This window comes from Diceros bicornis, chromosome 10 (genome assembly GCF_020826845.1).
Source record: "Diceros bicornis minor isolate mBicDic1 chromosome 10, mDicBic1.mat.cur, whole genome shotgun sequence".
Classification (NCBI taxonomy): domain Eukaryota; kingdom Metazoa; phylum Chordata; class Mammalia; order Perissodactyla; family Rhinocerotidae; genus Diceros; species Diceros bicornis.
This window is the reverse complement of record NC_080749.1, coordinates 50,720,021-50,747,324: the sequence shown is the minus strand read 5'-3', so window position 1 is coordinate 50,747,324 and position 27,304 is coordinate 50,720,021. Positions and strand designations below refer to the sequence as shown.

The 27,304-nt window shown below is 38.5% G+C and overlaps 1 pseudogene; it reads right to left on the bottom strand.

Annotated features, from left to right (window-relative positions):
• Positions 1-5,941: 5,941 nt before the first annotated feature.
• LOC131410445 (ATP synthase subunit g, mitochondrial-like) lies at positions 5,942-21,321 on the bottom strand (annotated as a pseudogene).
• Between the last annotated feature and the right edge of the window lie 5,983 nt (positions 21,322-27,304).

Here is a 27,304-nt window from a genome sequence, read left to right as displayed (position 1 = left end):
TTATCTACTTATTTTTTTGTAAGGAAGATCAGCCCTGAGCTAACATCCACGCTAATCCTCCTCTTTTTGCTGAGGAAGACCGGCTCTGAGCTAACATCTATTGCCAATCCTCCTCTGTTTTTCTTTTTTCCTCAAAGCCCCAGTAGATAGTTGTATGTCATAGTTGCACATCCTTCTAGTTGCTGTATGTGGGACACGGCCTCAGCATGGCTGGAGAAGCGGTGCGTCGGTGAGCGCCTGGGATCCAAACCCAGGCTGCCAGTAGTGGACCGTGCACACTTAACTGCTAAGCCATGGGGCCGGCCCAAGATTGAGACATTAGAAACTGATATGGCAAATATGCCCCAGAAACTCCATCTTGAAGAAAACTTGACTGCTTTCTCTGTGTCTTTATGATGTAGATTTTCTGCTCCCATCTTCTCTAGGACCTGAGAGCCATTCTTTGAAATGCAAATGTTTCTCATAAACTAGTGAGTTATGTATTACATCTGATTCATAACAAAAATTTAATGGAAGCTATAAAGTCTCTGTGTCTACCTGTGTGTCTATATGTATGTCATATGTGTGTGATATTTTACCTCTAGAGGGTATGGCCAGAAATTAAGAGCTCTGTTTAATTGGCTTAACGTAAGCACTTACATAAATTATTTCTAAATATAGTAGAAACTAACCCAAATGTCTTTAAAGTTAATGTAATATGGCATAATCTTTGGTGAATGAAATCTTATTTAATTTTGTTGGTTTGATTAAAATAGACATGTCCTCAGAGTTGTCAGCATTGGATATGATGCAGACATGCAGCCTGAATTTACTAGTGAAATAAGCTTCTATTATTCCTGTTACAAATTTGTCAGCAAAAATAGCTTAGAATGATAGCTAATTTTGTCTAATGTCTCATGAAGTTTTTGTGAGTAATCTAAGCATAATTGTTGGGAACAAATAATTTAGATGTAAATGAGATGAGTTTAAACTTTTAGCAATAATTATATTTTATGACATGTATTTAATAACTTTCAAAATCTCTTTAGTAACTTGAAATTTTGAAGTTTTGCTTGATTAAATTAAATGATGGAAAATTCATTCAATATCTAGATCATTTCCAAATAAGATAAAATACTAAAATATTAATTGCTAAACATGTCTAAGTTTACCTACTTTTGTCTTATTACAGATAAATTAAAAAGTGTTTGGATCTGTTAGTAAACATGTCTTGTATTTTATTAAAAGATTGTACTATAAGGTAACATGTTTCTAGAAATCATAAAGTGTTTATAAACTTGCCAAGCCACAGAATGCTAATGTAAGACAGTTGATAATTGCTTGCTTAATTTGTACTTAAAAATTAAAGTTTCTAAGGGTTAAAAATTCTAATATGTGATTAAAGCTATGAAAAATAAGGAAAATACATATTCAAGGAAAATAAGATATATGTTTTCAGTAAAGAAAGTATAAAGAATGGAAATATTTTTCTTTGTTTGGTTAAAAAGGATAAATTTGTCCTAAAGTACTAGAAGGAAAAAAGGAAAGAAGACATGGGACAAATTCTGAATGTAAAAAAAGAAATTTATAGAAGGTTTGTGAAAGAGGAATTCTGAAAAAAGAGTTTTGTTCATAGTCAAGTTGGCTAACATTAAAATGAGTTTAATTAAGTAAATGAGTTTTAATATCAAAAGTAAGCTAGTGCAAAAGAAGAATTTGGTTTTTTCCCCACTCTTAAAAGGATAATTTTCTTAAACTTTTACTCTGTGCTTAATAAAGAGGTTATGAAAGGGTTTTTCTTTGCGTAGTCTACCAGAAGGATAGGGATTTCATTTTTTATCAAAATAAATTTCCTGTATGGTTTTGATCAGGTCTTTAATCACAGGTGCTAAGATTTTTCTTACAGCCATTTAATCTTCTGCATTCACTTAAAAATCTTTAACTGCCACCATGGATGAGTGGATAAGTAAGAATTGTTTCAAAGGGACCTATGATATGTGGGTAAATGTTATTAATATAAGTGTTTTAAAAATTATATAACATTTGTAAAATTCTGATCTTCCCTGGTTATCAGTCATGATTCTAGTTATTATCTTAGTGTTTTATGTCTACATAAATAACCAAGTTTCTTTGTCAATTATCACTTTTAAGTCTTTTGTCATTTACAGACAGTTATTGTTTTACTCTGATGCTTTTGCAAATATGTTTTATCATCAGAGAGATTCATGGAAAAGACTCTGACACTTACTTTAAAATACAGGTTTCTCACCAATGCATAAAGATACATGCACCCCTGTGTTCATTGCAGTGTTATTCACAATAGCCAAGACTTGCAAGCAACCTAAGTGCCCATCAAGGGACGAATGGATAAAGAAGATGTGGTATATATACACAATTGAATACTACTCAGCCATAAGAAATGATGAAATCCAGCCATTTGTGCCAACATGGATGGACATTGAGGGTATTATGCAAAGTGAAATAAGTCAGAGGGAGAAGGTCAAATACCCTATGATTTCCTTCATTAAGTAGTAGATAATAACAACAATAAACAAACACATAGAGACAGAGATTGGATTGGTGGTTACCAGTGGGGAAGGGGGGAGGGATGAGGGCGAAAGGGATAATTCGGCACATGTGTGTGGTGATGGGTTGTAATTAGTATTTGGGTGGTGAACATGATGTAATCTATGCAGAAATACAAGTATAATGATGTACACCTGAAATTTATACAATGTTATAAACCAATGTTACTGCAATAAACAAAAAATTAAAAAAAATAAATAAATGCCCTATTTTGGAACCTTAAAATAAAATAGAATAAAATAAAATACAGGTTTCTGATAAACTTTCAGATCATAAAACTGAACTGGGTAAAAAAAAATTACAGAATTCTAATGGAGAAACTGATGATTTCATGAAACTGCTAAAAAAAGATCAAGATCAAAAGTTGATTACCTGGGGCTGAATGAACTGTTGAGGATGATTTTAATTTTTATGACTTTTTGTTTAAAATATTGTTGCTTGTTTTAAATGTTTTGTTTTTTCAGATTTAAGGAAACATTTTTCTCTTTCCTCTTAAGCTAACTATGACTTATAGCAATTTGGTAAATTATACCTTTGTAAGCAGAATTGAAACATTTATCTTTTTCTCCCTACCTGATCCCTCCAGAATTTGAAAACTCTTAGCGAGTGAATATTCTTATTTTCATGGCAATATAGTTATTTGTATAAGTTCAATAAGAATCTGTTCTTCTTATAACAGGACACAATTGGAAACATTGGTTATATTACCAAAGCTTTGACTGGAATGTCATATTTGAGAGAAACATACATAGACTCAGATATGTCCAGATAGCTTTTGAGGAACAAAGACCGGATTTTATGAAATAAAGCCACATGGAAATATTGGCCTGGTACCTTGTTTACAGGGTTTCCAGCAACCTAACCAGGTGAGTAAAGAAGGTCACTCCTCTGGCAGATGCCTGGAACCTTGAAATAGTTTGGGGAACCTCAAAAGAAGAGAGGAATTCACCCAAATCTATAGGTATTGAAGACAAAGTCTGAGACAAAGTCCTTGGCTTAGTTTTCCTGATTTCAAGAGGCCTATAAAGTTCAATGTGAGATTTCTTATAAAAAGTTCTAGCAAAGTAGGTTTTCAAGAGCCTATATAATCAATTGCTATTTTTGCTGTACTTAGGTAAATAATTGGGCCAAATTTATTGAAATTAGACCTACTTCACAAACCAATTAGTCTTAATTTTGCTATCTTTGGTAAAAATGAGGGTGTTTTTAGAGAGAAAAATTGTGTTTCAGTAAAAAACTATAATACACATTTGTGAAGATTAGATTCTAGTTCTGTTAGTTGTCTTTGAGGTTTTTGTTTTCTACCTATAAAATGGACTGGATCTTGAATTCTTCTAGTCTCCTGAAATACCTGGCTACAAATCTCCAAACTAACATTTTCATTTTTTTCCATCATTTTTATTTGAAATCATTGAGAACTGAAACCACCCTTGTTCCTAAAGCTCTGCAAGCTGAAGCTGAACAACTTGATATAAACTTAAGAGAGATCACCGCGATAGCATGCCTGTTGCTGTGTAAGCCACTCAAAAGGATACCTGAACACTCAATGACATCATCAGAGACATTTCAAGGGCAAAAGATGCTTCAACTCTGACATCTAAAAACCTTCTTGACTGGCTGTCCTCTCAGCTCAGAAACTGGTTTATAATTCACTCCAACCATTAACCTTGTTTTTCTTGTTTCCATAGAAATTTTCTCTAGTAAATACTTGATTGCTTGCTTCCACAATATAGACCTAACTTTGGGAGCCACCTGCCTCACCACCTTCTAAAATGAATTTAACTGGACTGATCTGTTATCAGGACCAAGAAATGTGTTCAGTGAGATGGGACAATCTACCAACTCAGCTTCTGGACTACAAAACTTAAAGTTTCAAAGGACTGTGAAACTTCTTAAAGTTTCAAAGGTGGGACTGTGGGGGATCAGAATTCGCCACCCCAAAATGTGCCTCTTGGCTTAATTATTTTTAAGAACAAAAGACTCTGAAAGAAACTTTGACGTCCTCCTTTCAACTGCCTAAAAGAATTTAAAATAGAAGGGCCTGTTCCAAGAAGGAGCTAATACCATAAGATAACTGTAATGTAATGTAAAATGTGTCTCTCAGGTCACATTGTCTACAGTTGGTCCATTTGGATTTCCATCTCCATGTAAATTGCCTCCTCAAAACAGACCATGTCTGTTTTGCTCATAATCTCTAGCTATAGTGCCTATGAAGACGCCAAGCTAACAGTCATTGATAAATAAATATTTGTTGAATGAATAAATGAGAGAATGACTGGATTAGGGGTCAGAAGCAGTCTTATTCTGGTTCTTCCCAAGGGGTAACAAGCATTAAGTATTCCCTGGGCACCTGCCCACATTCCAGCAATGAGAGTGAACCCCTAACTTTCTCTTGTTCTTCTTCTCCTAGTGTGTGTCAGGAACATGGTCTGCTTTGTTCAAAGACTTTGCTCTGCGATGGAGGAATGGAATGTCAAGATGAGCCAAGAGCAAGAGAGGAGTCTTATTCTTTATGTTCACAAGGAACCAGGAATTACCAATGAAGAGGGATAGAAGCTAAACCCACTGGATTGTTTACAAAGTTCAAACGGCCATGGTTTATAAGAGGGATTTATCAGAAATGTTATGATGATAGAATGAAATAAAAATGAGAGCAAAGGACACTAGAGTTAAGATAAAATCCAACAGCTGTGTCAGAAAACACAGCTGCAGGCCCTTGAAAGGAGAAATAAAAAAATGTGAATAAGTGGGAGTGTGAAGAAAAGCGGAAGTGGTTTCTCAGAGTGGGAGTTATAAGTAGTTTAGGGGCTTAGAGATTTAAAGGTGATGATTGAGAAGCAGCAGTGGAAATTATGAGGAAGGATATGCAAACTTAGCATTGCTGTGAATTTTACCCTTGTTATAAAATTTAAACATGAATGTTTTGGAATTTAGGATATAGTAGGAGATATCAGAAGTGATAAATGGGGTTTCATGCATGAAGAAGGGATAGGTTTTTGGGTTTTTTTTTTTTTTTTTTTTTTGTAAGATTGGCCCTGAGCTAACATCTGTTGCCAATCTTCCTCTTTTTGCTTGAGGAAGATTATCCCTGAGCTAACATCTGTGGCCATCTTCCTCTAGTTTTTGTATGTGGGACGCTGCCACAGCATGGCTTGATGGGTAGTGTGTAGGTCCACACCTGGGATCTGAACCCGTGAACCCCGGGCCACAGAAGTGGAGCATGTGAACTTAACCACTATGCCACTGGGATGGCTGTGGGATAGGTATTTTTTTTATCATACATTATCTTATTTTATTGAGATACCAATATGATCATACATGGTCCAAGAACACTCAAATAGTAAACTAAATATAATCAGATGCTAAAGATTGGTCCTCAAACATTATAGCCAATAATGCCACACTTGCCTATGATCTCACCAATATAAAACCACATCCATGCCTCAGTGGCCACAAAACCATTCAGCACAGCTTCCTTAATTGTGAGCTGTTTGCAGCTACCAGTTTGAACACTATTGATTATTATTTTTAGGCTCTATGTAGTGGTAGAAATCTCAGCAGGGATTGGAGGGACAAGCTTAACCTTAAGGTCCTGCCAAAAAGTGGCTAATCCATGCTTTGAGTAAGTCACAGCAGCATTAATCAGCACTAGAGCCTTCTCAGTGAGGTTATGGACAAATCGGACCCTGGTTCTAGGATGGAAAGTTTGTCACCCTGAATGGCTGACTGAATTAAGTATAGGTATTTCACAATACTGATAATGTGAAAGGGATCCAGGAAGTAGACATATGGAGGAGAGAAAAGCTTAATCCTTTAACAGTGGATTTGAGTTGGCAGTGACACATCAGGAATCGGGAAGAGAGGGAGGAGAGCGAAGTTAGTAATCACTTCTGAGGGGGATCACTCAGAGAAGCCATGAGAAGTCATTGGAATAAAAATTTGAGATTAATCATTGAAGTCACTTAGTTGGACTGTTTCTTCCTTTTTTCCTTTTCTTACTTTCTTGTGTCATTTTCTGAATTCCCTATGATAAAATCTTCAGAATGTATAAAATTGTGTCCGTGTGTCTGTGTGTGTGTTTGCCTATACCTCCTTGAAAAGTAATGACACAATTTAGTTTCTGGAGCTATCTAGGAATGGAAGGAGTATCAGTTAGCATATATCTAGCTGCATAGGAAACAATATCCTGGGAATGGTCACTCAGGCAATAAAAGTAATTATTTCACTTTACGTGAAATCTGGAGGTATTTGGTTTCAGGGTCGGTTCAGCGGCTCAATCATATCATCAAGGCCCAGGCTCTTTCTATCTTTCTACCCTACTATCTCAACATGTGGCTTTTCATTTTTTGGTATGTCACCTCATGGTCACCAGATAGAATTCCTTGAGGTCTGACTTGGAGAGAAATACTATAACTTAGAACACGATACAGTATAAGTTATGCTTCCGCTTGGCACACACAAACTCTGTACACATTCATTTATATTAAAAATACAGACATATACAAATAGTCCAGAAGAAAAAGAAGAACTAGTGACTGTCATTTGTACATTCCCACAAATAACATGTGAGTTCCTGGAATGAATTCCTAAGAATGCAGAAAACCACCCTTCCATAGCCAATAAGGAAGTGAGAATATAGCAGTCAGCTAATATGGGAAGGGTTGTGGTCGAAAGATAAGGATGCCTGCCTCCATCCTGGAAGAGGTAAGTGTGAACTCTGACACGAGGTCAGCTGAAACCTCTGGGCTGAACTGAGAAGGAATCCCTAGTGCGATGGCAGCCCCCTCAACATTTCTCTCAGAGTCACACGCAGGTTGAACTTGGCTGCAAGTCCTTTATTTTGTCCTACCTCATTTTGAGATTTGACACTCATGACCTGGGTTCCCTAGTGATTCACTCTTAGTCATTGTTATTTAAATTTGTGACATTCTCAAATGTGTGTCTAGACAAGTTTCAGTGAGAAGCAATGAATTAGTGAATCAGGTCTAGATAGCTCACTGCTTTAGAGCAGTGTTTCACAAGCTAAGTTTCCTGGTATGTTAAGGAGTCACCCAGAGTTTGTAAGAGTGGAATTGAGGAGCTCTGAACAGCCTGCAACATAACAATAATATTTAGTAAACTAAAATACTAGTTTACTAACATCCACCTGGATTGAAAAGCTTACGTAGAGAAATGGGTTTTGGTTTTGTGAGGTTATTGGATTGTTTTCCAAAGACAGATTGACTAATTTGGTAAAACTGGTTCCTTGTTGCCAAGGTATGTTGTGTTAAGAATAAATTGCCTTGCTTTAAGCTAGGGAGTAGCAGATACCACTCACAGCTTATTTACAACCACTTGGCGTGGGTCACTGTGACCTATGCTTGACTATTAACAACCATTCACTTCTTACCACCTCCTCTTCCACCCCCACAAAGGAATGGTTTCCAAGACTGATGCATCACTTTAAGAAGGGAGGTGTCCTGAGTGAAGCAGAGACATGAAAACCCAATTTGCCCAAAGCCTCAGGCAGGCTTGCCTCTCTCCAGTGAGAAATTAATTCATTTGACTGTTCAAATGACTACTCAACACCGTAGGCACAACCACTTGCTATCGAATTTTGTTCTATAGCAGGATTCTCTCTGATTTTCTTCTTCTTTATTTATTTCATCTATTCCTCTCCCTTCTCCAATTACTGATGCTCCCTCATAATTTTTATACTGTATGTGCAGTGATGAGCCTTCAGAGAAAGATGAGAACTACCACACTCAAAAATATGACAAAAGATTTGCTCATGAATAAAGTCTATGTTTTTGTGCCTGTTTTCCTTATTAGAGAGGGAAACAAAAATATAAATTCTGACCAAATACTGAGTGCTGAAGAAGATAAATAGCTGAGGAGTTCGTTGTATTTCATTCAGATAGTTGTAAGCTACAACTGGCTAAGAGTATGATTAAATGGTCTTATTTGGTGTTGTTAATTCTAGGGGGAGCATAAAACATCTAAATATATATTGAAGTTACTCAAGTGACTACTTTTAACTTTTGTCTCCGTAACCATCTTAAAGGAAGCATGATTTGAAGACCATCATGAAGTGTTGTGTACGTGTCAAGTGTTTTACTCTAATTAACCAAACAAGTAGGGCCTAGAGGTGTTCCAGGAGCTAAGGGTAGACATGGCATAGGGTTGAGACAGACTACTTGTGGAGCCAAAGGGGATCCTGAAGGCTGTTCAGATTAGAGCCAGCTTTTGGAAGAAGTGGGCCCAGGGGCAGAGGTCTGGAGTGGGATGAGGCTGCCTCCAGATTTAGGATCATTAGGTCATACCACTGAGTAGGAGCTTCAGGCACCACCACACTGGGCTGGCCTGTGTTAGGATAAACGAGGATTGCAATGCAGACAAAGACTTCAAATCCACAGAAAACTTTGCTTGTGATGTCCAGATGAGGGCCTGATCTTTTCTGCAGAGGTGATAGTTTTCAGGGCAGAAAAGCATTGACTGAACCACAGCTAATATTTAGAGAACTCCCAGAACCTCTAGATATATTTTAAAAAATAATTATTATAAATAAATCATTATTAGTATAAATGTCCTTATAGACATTACTTTTGTCATATACTTTATTTTTTTTACTTAATAACTTGCATACTACAAAATATAGTTTTCTCTTGTATACAATTTAGAAGATGGAGAAAAACACAAAGAAGAAAATAAAACTCACCCACATTCACATTTTTATAACCTATAATCACTTTTATATTTTCATGTATTTTCTTCTAGTCTTTTTTTACATGTCTGTAAAACATAATTAGGAGTATACTAATTTTGGTAGAGGCAAAATATATAAAATTCACCTAACTGCCTGCCTGGGGGAGAATCACAGGATAAAAGAAAGTGAAAGAGGAGAAATGTGTGGGTTATTGGTTCACAGTGTTCTACTACTACACTAATATCAAATCACCCCTGCACAACCATGGGGTCAATCTTTTTTGGATATCACTGACGTTGGGAATGGCCTCCACTCCAAGACTATTGATATCTTATCATACGGATCAATCAGGGGCACCTTTGACTAGACAGAATGAGATTGGGAAAGTTCATTTAAAAAACCTTAAACACATATTTTTCAGGGCAGAGCCAGCAAGACTCATGGCTGCAGGATGTGATTAAGGATGGTGCCTAATCGGTGGCTCAGGGGATGTTGGGTCTGGGATGTATATTCACTGCCATCCATATAGACTGAAATCTCAGACTCAAAACTAAAACTTCCTAATTTTAGGGCATAATCCCTGGGAGTCAGATCAACTGGATGGTGGCACTGCTGCTGGAGGAGAAATTGCTTTGCCCCCACATCCAAAACACTTTCATTCCACATGTGGCATATTTGCCCAGAATCTATGGTACAGGTAAATTCAGACAGGCTTCATCACCCTTTGAAGGTGGTATTACCACTCCCATTTTACAGATGAAGAAACTGAGGGTAATGGAGATTAAATAACCCACCCAAAATCACATAGCTAGTAAGTAAACTCAATTGTTGTGATTCTGAAGCCCATCTCCTGAGATTGGCTAGCTTTTAACCAAACCTCCTGAGCACACAGCCAGACCTCACCTCCTAGTCTTTTTGGCAGTTAGGTGTGGCCATACGACAGAGACTTGGTCAATGTCATATGGGTGGAATTGATGGATGCCACTTCCAGGTTTGGCTTGTGGGTACTGTCCACACATAACGCTCCATATTTTCTCTTCCCCTGTGTGATGGCTAGATGTCAATGTCCAAAGAGACCTTGAAAGCTACATGTTAAGGATGGCAGAGCCTCTTCAGCCTGGGTCCCTGAATGACTTGTGGAGCAGAGCACCTTCCCTGGCCACAAGCTTCCCTTCACTCAAGGCCTATTGAACTTTATATGAGGGAGAAATAATTAGCAAGTATTAACTTAACTAAATCACTTCACAAGTAAGTGGCAGAAGCAGGATACGGGTTCTAGGTATTTTCACCTTAAGAGTCTTTGCTGCAAGCAGTTTCGCTGCAAACATTTTTGCTGCACAACTAACTGGCCATAAAGGCAATTTTGCCATAAAAGATGAAATAACTGGTTGATTGACATGTTGGGTTTCATTATGGCTTCATTTGGCTACAAATGGTTTTCATTTGGTTACAAATGTGCATCCTAGTATTTGGATGAAACTGATACCTTTCTTAACGAAAGAAGACATTTTAGTGAAAAAAAAGAACAAAAGTGTGAAGCTGAATGAGGAGATGAATCAACAAGCAAAAAAATATATATAACACTATGAATGAAAGACTTGGAAGACAAAGTGTTTAGGCAAAAATCCACAAAATAAAATTAATTCTTTGCACAGTATTGCCACAAATCTACACACATTTAAATATTCAGGAGGAGTTTGAAAGATGGCAGTGTAGGAGGATCCTGAACTTGTCTCCTTCCATGAACACAACAAACCTACAATTACCTGTACAGCAATTTCCTATGAGAGAGATCTTGAAACTGGATCAAAAGAACTCCACAAAAAGGGACAACCCAGAGAGGGTGGAAGAGGCAGAGATACAGCCCTGCTGAGAAAAAAATCACACTCCAGCTGTGGCACTTCATGGCCAGGAGCAATCTCAAAGGTATCAGGCTTTTCCCGGATGAGCAGGGAATTCGAATTGCACATTAAGCCTTTCAGCTCTTAGATCCAGCACAAGAGAGATGAGATCCCAAAATACCTGGTTTTGAAAACCAATGAGGGAGTATACCCGGGAAAACTATAGAACTTCAGGGAAAGGAAAACCTCTCTTAAAGGGCCTCCGCACAGACTCACTTGACCCAGAAATCAGCACTAAAATACCAGATAGGAAAGTGCATAGTCCATTGGTAAAAGAGACTCACTTACTAAGCTCAGAGTGTACCCTGGAGAGGCAGGAGGTGGCTGGGCCCATCCCACAGGGCCTTAGACACTGGTGGTAGCCATTATTGTGAGCTAGTTCAGTTGTACTGACACAGATGACATAGATGCTGGCAGGCACCATTGGAATCCTTCCTCTATCCTGTTAGCTCAGGGGTCTACCCTGCCCACTAGAGCACCTGAAGCAATCGAGCATAGCAAGGCAAGGCAGGCAGCCCACCCCAGGAACTGGGCCCACCCACCAGCAAGCCCACAGCAGACTTGCACTGCTGGGCCTCACAAACAGTCACACAGGAGACCTGTTCTGCCTAACAATGTCTGAAATGTTTGTGTGACGATGAACCTGGGGCCTGCCCCTCAGCACTCCTGAGACAGCTGTGCAACACAGGGCCATGTAGCCAGTTCTCACCAGAGACCGGCCCTCTCCAAGAGTGAGCTGGCAATAGTTGTGCACCTCACAACTAGTCTCACCAGAAGCCTGCCCTGCCCACCAGTTCATCGGAGACAGCCAAGCACAGCAGGGCCATGGGGCCAGCTACATCAGGAGCCTGCAACAGTTGTGTACCCCCTGGGCCTAGCAACCAGCCACACTGAGGCCCTGACTCTCTTACCAGCAAAACCACAGTAGTTATGTGCTAGCAGACCTTGCAAATAGCCATGCCAGGGGCTTGCCCCACCCAATAAACATGCCTGTAGCAGCCGCACATGGTCAGGTCTCACAACCAATTGGCCTGGGGCCAACCCAGCCTACCTGTGCACCCACAGAAATAGTAATCCAGCCACAACAGGAGGACACACGCAACCCACACAGGGGACACCCCTGGAGCATTTGGCACAGGTGACGAGAAGGTAGCATGCTGCTGGGCCCCATAAGACATCTCCTACATAAGGCCACATTTCCAAGATTGGGAGTTGTAGCTGACCTACCTAATACATAGAAATAAGCACAGAGAAGTAGGCAAATGAGGAGACAAAGAAATATATTCCAAATAAAAGAAAAGACAAATCCTTAGAAAAAGAACTAAACAAAACAGAGATAAACAATATACCTAATAAAGAGTACAAAATAATGGTCATAAGGATGCTCCCTGAACTGGGGAGAAGAATAGATGAACACAGTGAGAACTTCAACAAAGAATTGGAAAATATAAAAAAAGAACCAATAAGAGCTGAAGAATACAGTAATGGAAATGAAAAATTCACAAGAGGGAATCAAAAGCAGAGTGGATGACACAGAATGGATCAGTGATACAGACAAAAGAGTAGAGGAAATCACCCAAGCTGAATATAAAAAAGAAAAAAAGAATTTAAAAGAACAAAGACAGTCTAAGGGACCTCTGGGACAACAACATCAAGTTTACTAACATGTGCATTATGGGTGTCCCAGAAGGAGAAGAGAGAGACAAAGGGGCAGAGAATTTATCTGAAGAAATAATAGCTGAAAACTTCCCTAACCTGGGGAAGGAAATAGACATCCAGGTACAGGAAGCACACAGAATACCAAATAAGATGAACCCACAGAGGCCCATACCAAGACGTATTATAATTAAAATGTCAAGAATTAAAGATAAAGAGAGAATCCTAAAAACTGCAAGAGAAAAGCAACAAGTGACATACACAGGAAATCCCAAAATGCTATCAGCTGACTTTTCAGCAGAAACCTTATAGGCAACAAGATAGCAACACAATATATTCAAAGTGCTGAAAGGAAAAAAACCTTCTACCAAGAACAGTCTACCTGGTAAGGTTATCTTTCAGAATGGAAGGAGAGAGAAAGAGTTTTCCAGACAAGAAAAAACTAAAGGAGTTTATCAGCACTAAACCATCTTTACAACAAATGTTAAAAGGATTTATTTAGGTGTAAAAGAAAAGGCTACAAATAGGAGAAAGAAAATTATTAAATAAAAAATATCACTGATAAAGGCAAATATACAATAAAAGTAATGAATCGACCACCTGTAAAGCTAGTATGGATGTCAAAAAACAAAAGTACTAAAGTCATCTATATCTATGATAAGAGATTAAGGGATACACAAAAATAAAAGAGGTAAAATATGATGTCAAAAACATAAAATGAAGGGGAGAGCATAAAAGTGTAAGAGGTTGAACTTCAGAGACCATAAACTTAATATAGATTGTTATTTACATGGGTTACTATATATGAACCTCATGGTAACCACAAACCAAAAACCTATAATAAATATACAACAAACAAAGAGAAAGGAACTCAAATATAACACTAAAGAAAGCCATCAAATCACAAGGGAAGAGAGCAAGAGAAGAAGAAAGGAACAGAGAACAACTACAAAAACATCCAGAGTAAAAAGTAATGGAATGGCAAGAAGTACATACTTATCAACAGTTATTTTAAATGTAAATGGGCTAAATGTTCTAATCAAAAGACCTAGGGTGGCTGAATAGATTAAAAAACAAGAGCCATACATATGCTGCATACAAGAGACACACTTCAGACCTAAAGATACTCACAAACTGAAAGTGAAAGGATGGAAAAAGATATTCTATGCAAATGGAAATGAAAAGAAAGCTGGGGTAGCAGTACTTATACCAGACAAAATAAAATTTAAAACAAAAACTGACAAGAGATAAAGAAGAGCATTATATAATGACAAAAAGAACAATCTAACAAGAGGATATAACACTTGCAAATATCTATGTGCCCAACATAGGAACACCTAAATAGATAAAGCAAATATTAACAGACATACAAGGAGAAACTGACAGTAACACAATAATAGGGAACTTTAACACTCCACTTACATCAATGGAGAGATCATCCAGATGGAAGATCAGTAAGGAAACATTGGCCTTGAATGACACATTAGACCAGATGGACTTAATTAATATGTACAGAACATTTCACCCCAAAACTGCAGAATACACATTCTCTTTGAATGTACATGGAACATTCTCCAGGATAGATCACATATTAGGCCACAAAACAAGTCTCAATAAATTTAAGAAGTATGAAATAATACCAATCACCTTTCCAACCACAACGTATAAAACTAGAAATCAACCACAAGAAGAAAACTGGAAGTCACAAATACACAGAGATTAAACAAAATGCTACCGAACAACTATTGGGTCAGGGAAGAAATCACAGAAGAAATCAAAAAATACCTGGAAACAAATGAAAATGACAATATGACATACTAAAATCTATAGAATACAGCAAAAGTGGCACTAAAAGAGAAGTTTATAACAATACAAAAACAATCTCAAATAAACAATCTAATGTTACACCAAAAGGAACTAGAAAAGGGGAACAAAGTCCAAAGTCAGTAGAAGGAAAGAAGTAATAAAAATCAGAGCAGAAATAAATGAAAGAGACTAAAACAAACAAACAAACAAAAAAACTATAGAAAGGACCAATGAAACTAAGAGCTGATTCTTTGAAAAGATGAATAAAATTGACAAACCTTTAGCTAGACTCACTAAGCAAACAAGAGAGAAAGCTCAAATAAATAAAATCAGAAATGAAAGAGGAGAAATTACAATGGATACCACAGAAATGCAAAGTACTATAAGAGCATACCATCAAAAGCTATATGCCAACAAATTGGATAATCTAGAAGAAACAGATAAATTCTTAGAATCATACAATCTTCCAAAACTGAATCAAGAAGAAATAGAGAGGGCTGGCCCTGTGGCTTAGTGGTTAAGTGCGCGCGCTCTGCTGCTGGCGGCCCGGGTTTGGATCCCGGGCGCACACCGATGCACCGCTTCTCCGGCCATGCTGAGGCCGTGTCCCACGTACAGCAACTAGAAGGATGTGCAGCTATGACATATAACTATCTACTGGGGCTTTGGGGGAAAAAATTATATATAAAAAAAAAAGAAATAGAGAATCTGAATAGACCAATCACAAGTAAAGAGATTGAAACAGTAATCAAAAACCTCCCCAAAAACAAAAGTCCAGGACCAGACAGCTTCCCTGGTGAATTCTACTAAACATTCAAAGAAATTTAATACCTATCCTTCTCAAACTCTTCAAAAAATTGAAGAGGAGGGGATGCTTCCTAACTCATTCTATGAGGCCAACATTACCCTGATACCGAAACCAAACAAGGACAACACACAAAAAGGAAAATTACAGGCCAATATCACTGGTGAACATAGATGCAAAAATTTTCAAAAAAAATTAGCAAATCAAATACAACAATACATTAAAAAGTCATCGATACACATGATCAAGTGGGATTTATTCCAGGGATGCAAGGATGGCTCAACATCTGCAAGTCAATCAGTGTGATATACCACATTAACAAAATGAAGAATAAAAATCACATTGGGGCTGGCCCGGTGGCGTGGTGGTGAAGTTCACATGCTCCACTTCAGTGGCTGGGAGTTCACAGGTTCAGATCCCAGGCATGGACCTATGCACCACTTATCAAGCCATGCTGTGGTAGGCGTCCCACATATAAAGTAGAGCAAGATGGGCATGGATGTTAGCCCAGGGCCAATCTTCCTCACCAAAAAGAGAAGGATTGGCAACAGATGTTAGCTCAGGGCTAATCTTCCTCATCAAAAAATAAGTAAATAAATAAATAAAATGTTTTTAAAAATCACATAATCATCTCAATAGATGCAGAGAAAGCATTTGACAAGATACAGCATACATTTATGATAAAAACTCTGAATAAGATGGGTATAGAAGGAAAGTACCTCAACTAACAAAGACCATATATGACAAACCCACAGCTAACACCATACTCAATGGTATAAAACTGAAAGCTATCCCCATAAGAACAGGAACAAGACAAGGATGCCCACTTTCGTCACTCTTATTCCATATAGTACTGGAAGTCCCAATCAGAACAATTATGGAAGAAAAAGAAAGAAAAAGGATCCAAATTGGAAAAAAGGAAGTAAAACTATTGGCAGATGACATGATTTTATATATAGAAAATCCTAAAGAATCTACCAAAAGACTATTAGAAATAATAAAGAAATACAGAAAAGTTGCAGGGCACAAAACCAACATACAAAAATCAGTTGCATTTCTATACATTAACAATGAAACAGCAGACGGAGAAATCAGGAATACAATCCCACTTATAATCACAACAAAAAGAATAAAATACCTAAGAATAAATTTAACCAAGGAGGTGAAAGACCTGCACATTGAAAACTATAAAGCATTGTTGAAAGAAATTGCAGAAGACACAGAAAAATGGAAAAATATTGTGTGCTCATAGATTGGAAGAATTAACATGGTTAAAATGTCTATACATCCTAAAGCAATCTATGGATTCAATACAATCCCTATCAAAGTCCCAATGACATTTTTCATGGAAATAGAACAAAAAATTCTAAAATTTATGTGGAACAACAAAAGACTCTGAATAGCCAAAGCAATCCTGTGAAAAAATAACAAAGCTGGAGATATCACACTTCCTGATTTCAAAATATGCTACAAAGATATAGTAATCAAAACAACTTGGTACTGGCAGAAAATCAGGCACACAGATCATTGGAACAGAATTGAGAGCCCAGAAACAAACCCACACATCTATGGACAGCTAATTTTTGACAAAACAATCAACAACATACAATAGAGAAAGGAGAGTCTCTTCAATAAATGGTGTTGGTAAAACTGGACTGCCAATGGTAAAAAATGAAAGTAGACCATTATCTTACACCATACACAAAAATTAACTCAAAATGGGTTAAAGACTTGAATGTGCAACCTGAAACCATAAAACTCCTGGAAGAAAACATAGGTAATATGCTCTTTGACACCAGTCTTAGCAGTATATTTTTCCTAGGTCCTAATTAGTGCCAAACCCAGTATTATTACATTTGTGTCACCTCAGAAGTCAACTCATCCCAGGGCTTCTCAAACCAGTTCAGATAAGGGAACATCTAGAAATTTCTTTTCTTTTCTAACCTTGATATATTGAGATTTTAACATATAAATATAATAACACACAAAATTTGGGGCTAAATCATAAACCATCTTATATATAGATTCCAATAGAGACAAACAGTATTAGACACTACATTTTAAAGAAAAATTTATGGCAGAACAATTTAAAATTGAGAAAATGTGATCTTATCGTTTAATTTGATCTTATTTTCTGCAAACTGAGAAGCACTGACCTATTGACAACCTTTCAGAGGACGAGGTGGAAAAAGCTTCACACAGAGTAGTTGGGAATGTAGGTTCCAGACCTATGAGTGGTAAGACCTTGGGTGGATGATTTAACCTCTCCGTATTTCAGTTTCCTCAGCTATAAAATGGGATTAATGATGATAGCACCTAACTCCTAGGGTGTTGAGACGCCCAAATAAGGTGGTACAAAGAAAACTCTTCAACTGAGCCAGGTACCCAACAAGGACGTGACCAGTGTTCACTGTTATTATTCAACATAGTGAGGCACACCTAGGGAAAGGTTAGCTCAGGCAGGGAGACAGATACAAAATAAAAGCATTTGAGAAAATGGAAGGATTAACAAGAAGGGAGAGGAGCAGATATGGGCAGCACAAAGCCATTGGAGAAGCTATATGTGTTTGTTTGATTGGGATTTCTGTTAATTTGAAGTTCTTAAAAAATCATTAATCTCTACTTACACAGGCTTCACCTGGTGGGTAGAGTCTGCAGTTATCGATTGTTCAGGCCAGGGTGCAAGGGTCATTGGAGCACTCAGAGTTTTGAGCAAAAGGCTGTTTCAGGTGTTCTTTTAGGTTAGGTGTTTCCACGAAACTCTGGGACTGGGTTAAGAACCACATGAGCTGCAACCTAAGGATTTTCCAAGAGTCATCATTCAAATTGAGGAGAACAGTTTAAAGGTATTTTTTGTGTGTGTGTGTCTTGTTAAGCTTTTAAGTAACTTTTCAAAAATAAAGGCCCATGAAAAGAAGAGTTGGACACAGTCAGAATCACAGTGCTCTTGCCAGGCGCCCCCTGCCCACATCTTGCCTCTCCTTCTGAGGTGAGTCAGCACTTTGCAAAGCCTGTTGACACCCTCAGTGGGCTTCCAAGTACACTCTGTGTTTAGCGTTATTGCTTTGAGCAAGTTCAACCTTTCCTCAGATGTCACTGAACTGTGCTTAGGCTGGCCTTCGGGGCATTGACTCTTAAGCAAATAGATAATGTTCTCGAAAAATCTTGACTTCTGTTCAGTGCTTTGTAATGATGTAAACTGAAGTTGGAAAAGGCTGTAAAACGCTTTCACTCTCTCCAGTGGAGTCCATTGTTTCTTCTGGCTTCCTCAAGTTCACGTTCACAGGTAAGTGACTTATACTGTCTACAGCAGTTGAGGACTATGTTCTGAAAGTCCATTTTCTCTAAGTCTCACTGTGGGGCATTGTGATTCTGATTCACTAAAGGCTGGCCTCTTGTTGTGTGATAAACAGTACCACAATGCCTGGATAGGAACCTGCAAAATGCATTAATGATTTCATAATATTACATACAATACAGATGGCTCTTGTCTGTTGTCTCATTTTGTTATTTATGCATCAGTTCTTTTGAGAACATGAGTGTGTGTGTGTGTGTGTGTGTGTGTGTATGTCTGGGGTATGGAGGCATGTGGTGCAAATGGGTAAATAGATTGAATAATCTGCCCATAGTAAAAATGCCAGTGAACTTCTTTTTTAACTTGGCTTCATGAAAGTACAATTCTGTTTGCACTGATAACCACAGATCCTACCCTGGAAGGCTGGGGCTGGTTTCATACAGAACTACACCAACTATCTTTTCTCCAACACCACAATCATTGCCTCATTCTCCCAGTTTTCAATAATTTAGATGCTAAAACAATACGAGCTCTGGATGCATGGCTAGAGGGGGAGAAGTTGGTTTCTAGAATCTAATTTCCATTTTTAGAAATCACATGTCACTGATGATTTGAACACATAGGTCAAATACCATTTACACTTAAGACTGAGAGTAAAGTGCAGTGTTTCTAAATGTTTTGGGGGGAGACTAGCTTTCTAGCCATGTTAGAGAAAAATAATAATGATTGTATCTAAAACTCTTAAATATTGGGATCTAATAGTGGTTATTATTAAGCTTTGAAAGTATTAACTTATTTATAGGCTCTTGTTTAATAGAGTTTCTTTCTGTGTGCAGCCACATCCACCACCCTCAACCCCTCCTGACTTAGCTACCCTCCTGCTCTGCTCCGTAACTCTGTAATTATTTCTGTTTGAAGCCTCCGTTTTGCTGCCTAGGAGTTACTGTTTACATGCCCCTCTCCCCACTTGATTGTAAGCTCCCTGAATAATTTGTGTATCCCACTACTAGGAGTAATGGTGACAGATATTTGCTAATGAATGCTGGAAGTGAATGAGGAAGTGATTTAGAAAAAAAATTGCTTACTCTGTGGTTTTAAAAGACACTGAAATTGCTAAAAAATGCCCCAGTTCCACTGCAGAAATCACGTATTAGAGTCTTGTGTTGCTTTGTGAAGACAAAAAAACTGTGCATTTAGAGGCAAAGCAGAGCTGTGAGTAACTTTGGCGTTAAATTCTATTTTATTCAACAGCAATTCTTTAGTTCTTCATCTCAATTGTGACTCTGTGAAGAAAGGATATTCGTGTGTCCCATGAGGATCACTGTATATTTCTTTCCCTTCTCCATCAGATGTAGCCCTTGGGGCTAAAGGGGCCCCATTTTATCCTATCCCTGGACAGTGACTTCCACATTTTTGACACACACTATCACCGCACAACTGGCTTATCTGTAAGGCAATATTTTTCTTTCTTTCTTTTTTTTTTTTCTTGCTTCTTAGCATAAATTAATATTTCTTTCCTCCTCTAATGATCCTTGGGAGAAATAAATCAATTGCCGGGTTTGATAATAACAAAGGTACCCCACCTATATCCCTAAATGTCAGCAGTGAAAGACATTTTAAAGGCTTTTAAAAAAATTGGAATTTGTGGCTTAGAAAGTTACTTTCAAGTTCAAGAGAAGCAGGAGCAGTTTTGCTTTTTTCTCTGAGCAGCTCAGGGAGGAGTTTGTGGAGCTGGCAGCCTTGAAAGCTTTTACAGAGGGGAAGATTTCACAGGAGAAAAGCCAAGGAGAATATTCACAGTGTGATAAGGGGTGGGGGGACGGCCACTCCACTCCTGAGACTGGCCTTGTAACTCTTGCTGTCCTCCCAGCTCCTCAATGGCTGTTAGGGCATTTAGATCCCCCTTACCATCTCAGCCTGGATGTGGAAAAAACTCAGGCTCCTCCGCCAGAATTCAGTCTAGGCAAGATCAACACGTTTCAAAAGTAATATTTGGGAGAAAATGAAATGGAAAGCAGAACAAATCTCCCCAGAGAAAATTCAAAACCTAGAGTACTGATAGAGTTGAGAACCCATCTCCTAAAGTGACAAGAGCCTGGGCACCATTGGCTTGACTGTGTCGCATCTCACAGCCTGTTTCCTTTGGTCACTTCAGGCCTGTCTGCCTGGGAGTGAGATGAACTGCATATGCTCCTGTACTTGGTACACGAGGGTCTGCCACTGCTTGGTCTGGGGGGATTTCTGTTCTTCCCAAACTGACTTCCTAGTCTCTCTGGGTGTGGGCTCCCAAGTCCCAAGCCTTCTCAGAGTGTTGAGGTTTCTTTAAAGTATAAATATGATCATATCCTTCTCTTATCTAAAAGCCTTTATTAGTTCCCACTGCCCTTGGGATAAGGTCCCAAGTCCTCAATGTTAAGAATTATGAGGCCCCAAGGAATCAACCAGCCACATCCTTCAGAGTTGTCCCTCGGACTCACTGGACATCCTTGGGTCCTTGAACCTGTGTACTGTCTCTCAGTTCTGGGTCTTTGCATGTGCTCTTCCCTGCCTGGAACACTCTTCTCTCTCCTGTTCTCTTGGCTGACTCGCTCTCATCTTTAAGGTCCATGCTAAATGCACTGGTTCCAGAGCCTTCTTCAACTCTCTAGACAAGGGAGTCCTCTGCTTGAGGGTCTAGGAGATGCCCATGCTTCCCCTTCACTTGCCATCATCATGCTTGTAATTTCTTATGTGTCATCTGTCTTCCCTGCCACACTATAAGCTCCACGAGGATAGGGCTGGTTGGAGGGCTGGTGCTCCATATGACTTTCAGGTTGGGTAAATCAGGTCCTGGAAGATTTCTCCCTGGGCTTCAGGCTGTCCTGAACTGACCTCATAGTACAAGGGTCAGCAAACATTTTCTGTAAAGGGCTAGACAGTAAATGTTGTAGGCATTGCCTGGGAGAGATGGATATATTCTCCATCACAGCTACTCAACTTTGCCATTGTAGCACAAAAGCAGCCAAAGATAAAACAAACACAAATGACCATGACTGTGTCCCAATAAAACTTTATTTATAAAAACAGGCAGTGGGCAGAATGCTGCTATTGTCGTTGTATCCTTCAGCTTGGAAGGATTCCAGCTCCTGGGAGAACTATTCTGAACCCGGACTGCTTTCTTTTCTTTGTTTCTTTGTGTCTTTGTTTCTTCTTTCCTTCCTTCTTTCCTTCCTTTCCTCCTTCCTTCCTTCCTTTCTTTTCCACTTCTTCTGCAGTATCAATAGCCAGTTGCTAGTGTTGATCTCAGCCTTTGGTGAAGGTCAGTCCACTCATCTGTTGCTCTAGGCTGGTGTATTGAAGTCACACCAGCAGTCTTGGTGTTATGGTCCATGGTGGGCACTGACATTTTGTACTCTTAGGATCCTTGATTTGCTGCTGGCACAGCTTGTAGAACCCTGTATCTCCTCCAATTTTGACAGCCTCAAGCCCCCTGTGGCACTGCTCACTTAGTCCCGTTTCTGGGGTCTGTCAATGTCCCGGGTTCTTTTGGGCAACCCATCCAGGTACTGCTCTCTCCTTCCCAGCAGTGGTCTTCCAGAATATTGTTGCTAATGTTCCAAGGCAGAAAAATCTTTGATATGTCTATCTGTAAATGTCAGGAGATTGTCCTCTAATGTGGGCTTCTGTGTTGATAAGATTACATGTTTTATCAAAGAAAAGAAAACTTCAACCCTGGATAGTTAAACAGAAGCACATGTACTACACAGGTTGTAGACCACGTGACATTTAGCAGAGCGGGACACCAGTATTGGCTTGGGCTTGGGGGATTCCATTAGTGGCCAAAGTTTGCCGACCAGTGCTTAGAAATCTTGATCTTCTACTTTTAACTCCTAGATTCTCTTAAGTTTATTGAAAGACAATTTTTCTGAAAGACCTTGAAAATTCTCACTCTGTTCCCAAAGAGATTTTTCAGAGATTAAAATAATTTACCAAATATAAAGGCAGCATGAAAAGGAAATAGCATGGTACATTATTTTCAACTCTGAGTTGTTTTGTGTTGGTTAAAGTAAAATTTTATTATCAATTGTTAAGAAACCCTAATCAAGGGTTCCTGCAATGTATGATACCCAAATACCTTTCACACACTTCAGGAAGCTCAAGAACAAATTTTTAGCTTAGGTGCCATAGATAATAGCTGAGAGAGTAGAATTAGATGACATTACATCTGCTTGCATTGATGGGGAAAAATAATGTGACAAAACATCACAGCACTCTTAAATCACAGAATGTACAAGAGAGAAGGACACATACTCTCACAACCCTGTAAAAAAATCTGTTTATCACTGAAAACTAGATTCCCACTATGTTTTCAGTGTTTCAGAGACTAGCAGACGTATTCTCCAGTAATTGCTATATGAGTTTCCCAGGATCTCTTTTAACAAAAAGGGAATTAACCAGTGGGAGAAAACATGATCTAAAGATATATCAGACCTTATAATAATATGAGGCAATTCATCTAACATCTAATTCTGGAAACAGCCCCTTTTCCGGAAAATACCATAAACGGGTCCTTCGTTTATTCTTTCTAGTAATTTTGGTATCTCATTGCACTTTCCCAAATTTAGTGTTATAAAATTGCCACTGTCTTTGTGGGAGCTTGCAAGTAATTAACATTTTCAACATAATGGCCTTCAAAAGTCATCATTGCCATTTCTGAGCTGGCCAGAGATAAGGCAACCAGCTTCCATTTCTGACTGAGCAACCGACGCACACCCGGTAGCACTGGAGAGCATACATCTTTTGAAGTATAGCTCTTTGGTATGTCAAAAGGGAACAGTGGACTACCAAAGTTCAGAGTGATGCACTGAATACTGAGAAAGAAAACAAACAAACAGAAGAACAGCCCCAGATATTCAGTAGCTGGCCTGGCACTCACAGCTAAGCCATGTTATTCTCCTATTAGAAATAAACAATCTCATAGAATACCAACTATGTTAGTCAGGGTTCTCCAGAGAAAGAGAGCCAATAGGGAACATATAGATATATAGAAGATATTTATTATGAGGGATTGACTCATGAGATTATGAAGGCTGAGAAATCCTGTCTGCAGCTGAGGCCCAGGGAAGCCAGTGGACTAGTTCTAGTCCAAATCCAAAGGACTGAGAATGAGCAGAGCCAATAGTGAAGTCCCAATGTGAGTCTGAGGGCCTGAGAACCAGGAGCTCTGATGTCTGAGGGCAGGAGAAGATGGATATCCCAACTAAAGCAAAAGAGCAAATTCACCCTTTCTCAGCCTTTAGAAAATATTAACTAATTAATTTTTTAATTAAGATATAATTGACATTTAACATTGTGTAGGTTTAAGGTGTACAATGTGTTGATTTGATACATTTATATATTGCAATATGATTACCACTGTGCCTTTAGCTTTATCATGTCACATAATTGTCATTTCTTTTTTGTGGTGAGAACATTTAAGATCTAATCTCGTAGCAATTTTGAAATATGCAATGCAGTATTGTTGACTCTAATCACTATGCATTAGGTCTCTAGAACTTACTCATCTTCTAGTCGCAAGTTTGTACCCTTTAACAACATCTCCCCAACTCCCCCACCCCCAGCCTCTGTTAATCACCATTCTACTTTCTGTTTCTAGGAGTTCAGCTTTTTTGGATTCCATATATAAGTGATATCATATACTATTTGTCTTTCTCTCTCTGGTTTATCTTACTAAGCATAATGCCCTCAAGTTCCGTCTATGTTGTTGCAAATGGCAGGATTTCCTTCTTTCTCATGATTGAATAATACTCCATTGTATATGTGTACCACATCTTCATCCATTCTTCTGTTGACAGACACTTAGGTTGTTTCCATGTCTTGGCTATTGTAAATAATACTGCAATAAACATGGGAGTGCATATATCTCTTTGATATCCTGTTTTCATTTCCTTTGGATATATACCCAGAAGTGGGACTGCTGGATCATATGATAGTTGTATTTTTAATTTTTTGAGGAGCCTCCGTACTGTTTTTCTTAGTGGCTGAACCAATTTACATTCCCGCCAACAGTGCACAAGGGTTGCCTTTTCTCCACATCCTCGCCAACACTTGTTGTCTCTTGTCTTCTTGAGAATAGCCATTCTAACAGGTGTAAGGTGATATTTCATCATGGTTTTGGTTTGCATTTCCCTGATGATTAGTGATGTTGAGCATCTTTTCATGTGACTGTTGGCCATTTGGATGTCTTCCTTGGAAAAATGTCTATTCAGGTCCTCTGCCCTCAATTTCCCTGCTTTTTTGTTATACTCAAGTCTTCAAAGGATTGAATGAATGATGCCTATCTACATTGGTGAGGGTGATCTTCTACCAATTCAAGTGCTAAGCTCTTCTGGAAAACACCCTCACAGACACACCCAGAAATAATATTTTACCAGCTACCTGGGAATCCCTTAGCCCACTCAAATTGACACATAAAATTAACCATCTTACCAACCTCAGACAAGGTCACTCTGAGACCAGGATAAAATGAGACAAAGCAAGTCCAGTTCACAATTTTGTCCAAGCACAGGCAAAAACAAGATCATTGTGCAAACCACAAAATACTAAACATCTCTCTCTCTTGCTAAATGAGTGACTGCTATTTCTGCACCCAATCATAAAATTGCTCTGGTTTTCTGATAGCATCCAATCTGAAGTAAACCCCCACTACCTTGGACCCTCTCCCAAGTCACCTAACTAAAGCCCAAGTCCTGTAATAGGTTCTTCCTAACACCCTCTTCCTGAGGCATCCCATGGGCCCCCACAGCGTGTTCTCCCTTGCTGCAATGAGTAATAATTGCAGACTGTTCAATTACAGGTGTGCTCCTGGTGGTTTTTGGCTGAAGGGCATTGACAATGCTGTGGGATAGAAATCCACACTATGCATTTGTCCTTGAGAATGTTACTTTTTAATAGTAAAATAGAGATCACAAAAACCATTGCATTCAGAAAGAAGTAAAATGTAAGCAACATAGTGTGAAATCTAATGTACAGAATCCTGAGGGTACAGAGAAGGAAAGTGAAGACAGTAGGTTGGTTGATCAGCATTTTCCTCCATAATAGAGGGTATGTTACTACAAATGACTCCAGAAGGGAGAGGTAGGAGGTGGTACAGGGGTGACGCGGTCTCTAAGCTTGAAAGGCAAAGGGAATTTTAGCTGCCTTCTCTCTTTGTGCCAGCTGATGTACGGACACAGTTTCATTTCATTTTCTCACCAGTCTTGCAAAGCAGATTTTAGCATCATCACCACCACTCCCTGACTTGAAAGTTGGAGAATTTAGGGCCTGCAAAGAGGTTAAAAAACATATCCAATAACATAGAGTGAAGCCATAGGCAGTACCAGAGTCTGTGAGACTTCCAAGTCCACGGCAATACACTACACCATCGGCCTCTAAATTCTGCCAAGTATTTGCACACCAGTAGAAAGAAACCTTTTTAAATGAAGAGCTAAGCCAGGGAAAAAATAATTGGAGAATGATTTTTTTTTTAAAAAGTCTTATTTTAAACTTAAGAGATGCAATATTATGACTACTGTTAAAGTTATTTTATTATTTTATTATCAAAGAGTTTAAATTTGGGGTTAAAATTTCAAAAGTGATATAGCCAGCAAACTTTGTAGTCTCTGAATATAATGCTGCTGTATTGAACAAATTTTGTTGTTGAAAAAAAGAATTTTGAACCTGGTTCATTTCATTTTTTTATTTTTACTTACCTCATAAACTACCTAAATAATGTTTCTCTGTTTCTTAACATTGAATTTATTTTTTAAAATTTATTTTTTATAAATCATGTTGATAGGTACCATTATGCTGATAGTACCTTTGATATGATGTAATGAGAAGGGTACTTTACCTCTGGGGTCTTTCTCCGTAAAATACACAACTCCAGTCTAATGATGAGAAAAACATCAGATAAATCCCACTTTAAGGGACTTTCTACAAAATAACTGCTCAAAACTGTCAAGGTCATTAAAAACAAGAAAAGTATGAGAAATTGTCACAGCTAAGAGGAGCTTAAGGAGATAATGACTTAATGTAGTGTCTTTCCCCTACATCTTCACAACACTTTGTATTATTGAATATTTAATCTTTGCCTGTATTTCAATTAATGGTTTTAGTATTCATTGCTAAGCCAGCCCTCATGGTCTAGCGGTTAATATTCGGCGCTCTCACCACTGAGGTCCTTTCCCCGTCAGGGAATCACACCACTCGTCTGTCGATTGTCACACTATGGCAGCTGCATGTTGCTGTGATGCTGAAAGCTATGCCACCGGTATTTCAAATACCAGCAGGGTCACCCATGGTGGACAGGTTGCAGCAGAGCTTCTAGACTAAGACAAACTAGGAAGAAGGACCTGGTCACCCACTTCCAAAAAAAATTGACCATGAAAACCCTATGAATAGCTGCTGAACACTGTGTCATACAGCACTGGAAGGTGAGAGGATGGTGCAAAAAGACCAGGCAAGGTTCCACTCTGCTGTACGCAGGGTCGCTAGGAGTCACAATTGACTCAAGAGCACTAACAACAATTCATTGCTGATCATTAACCAAAATTTATTCATTGGGGTTGCAA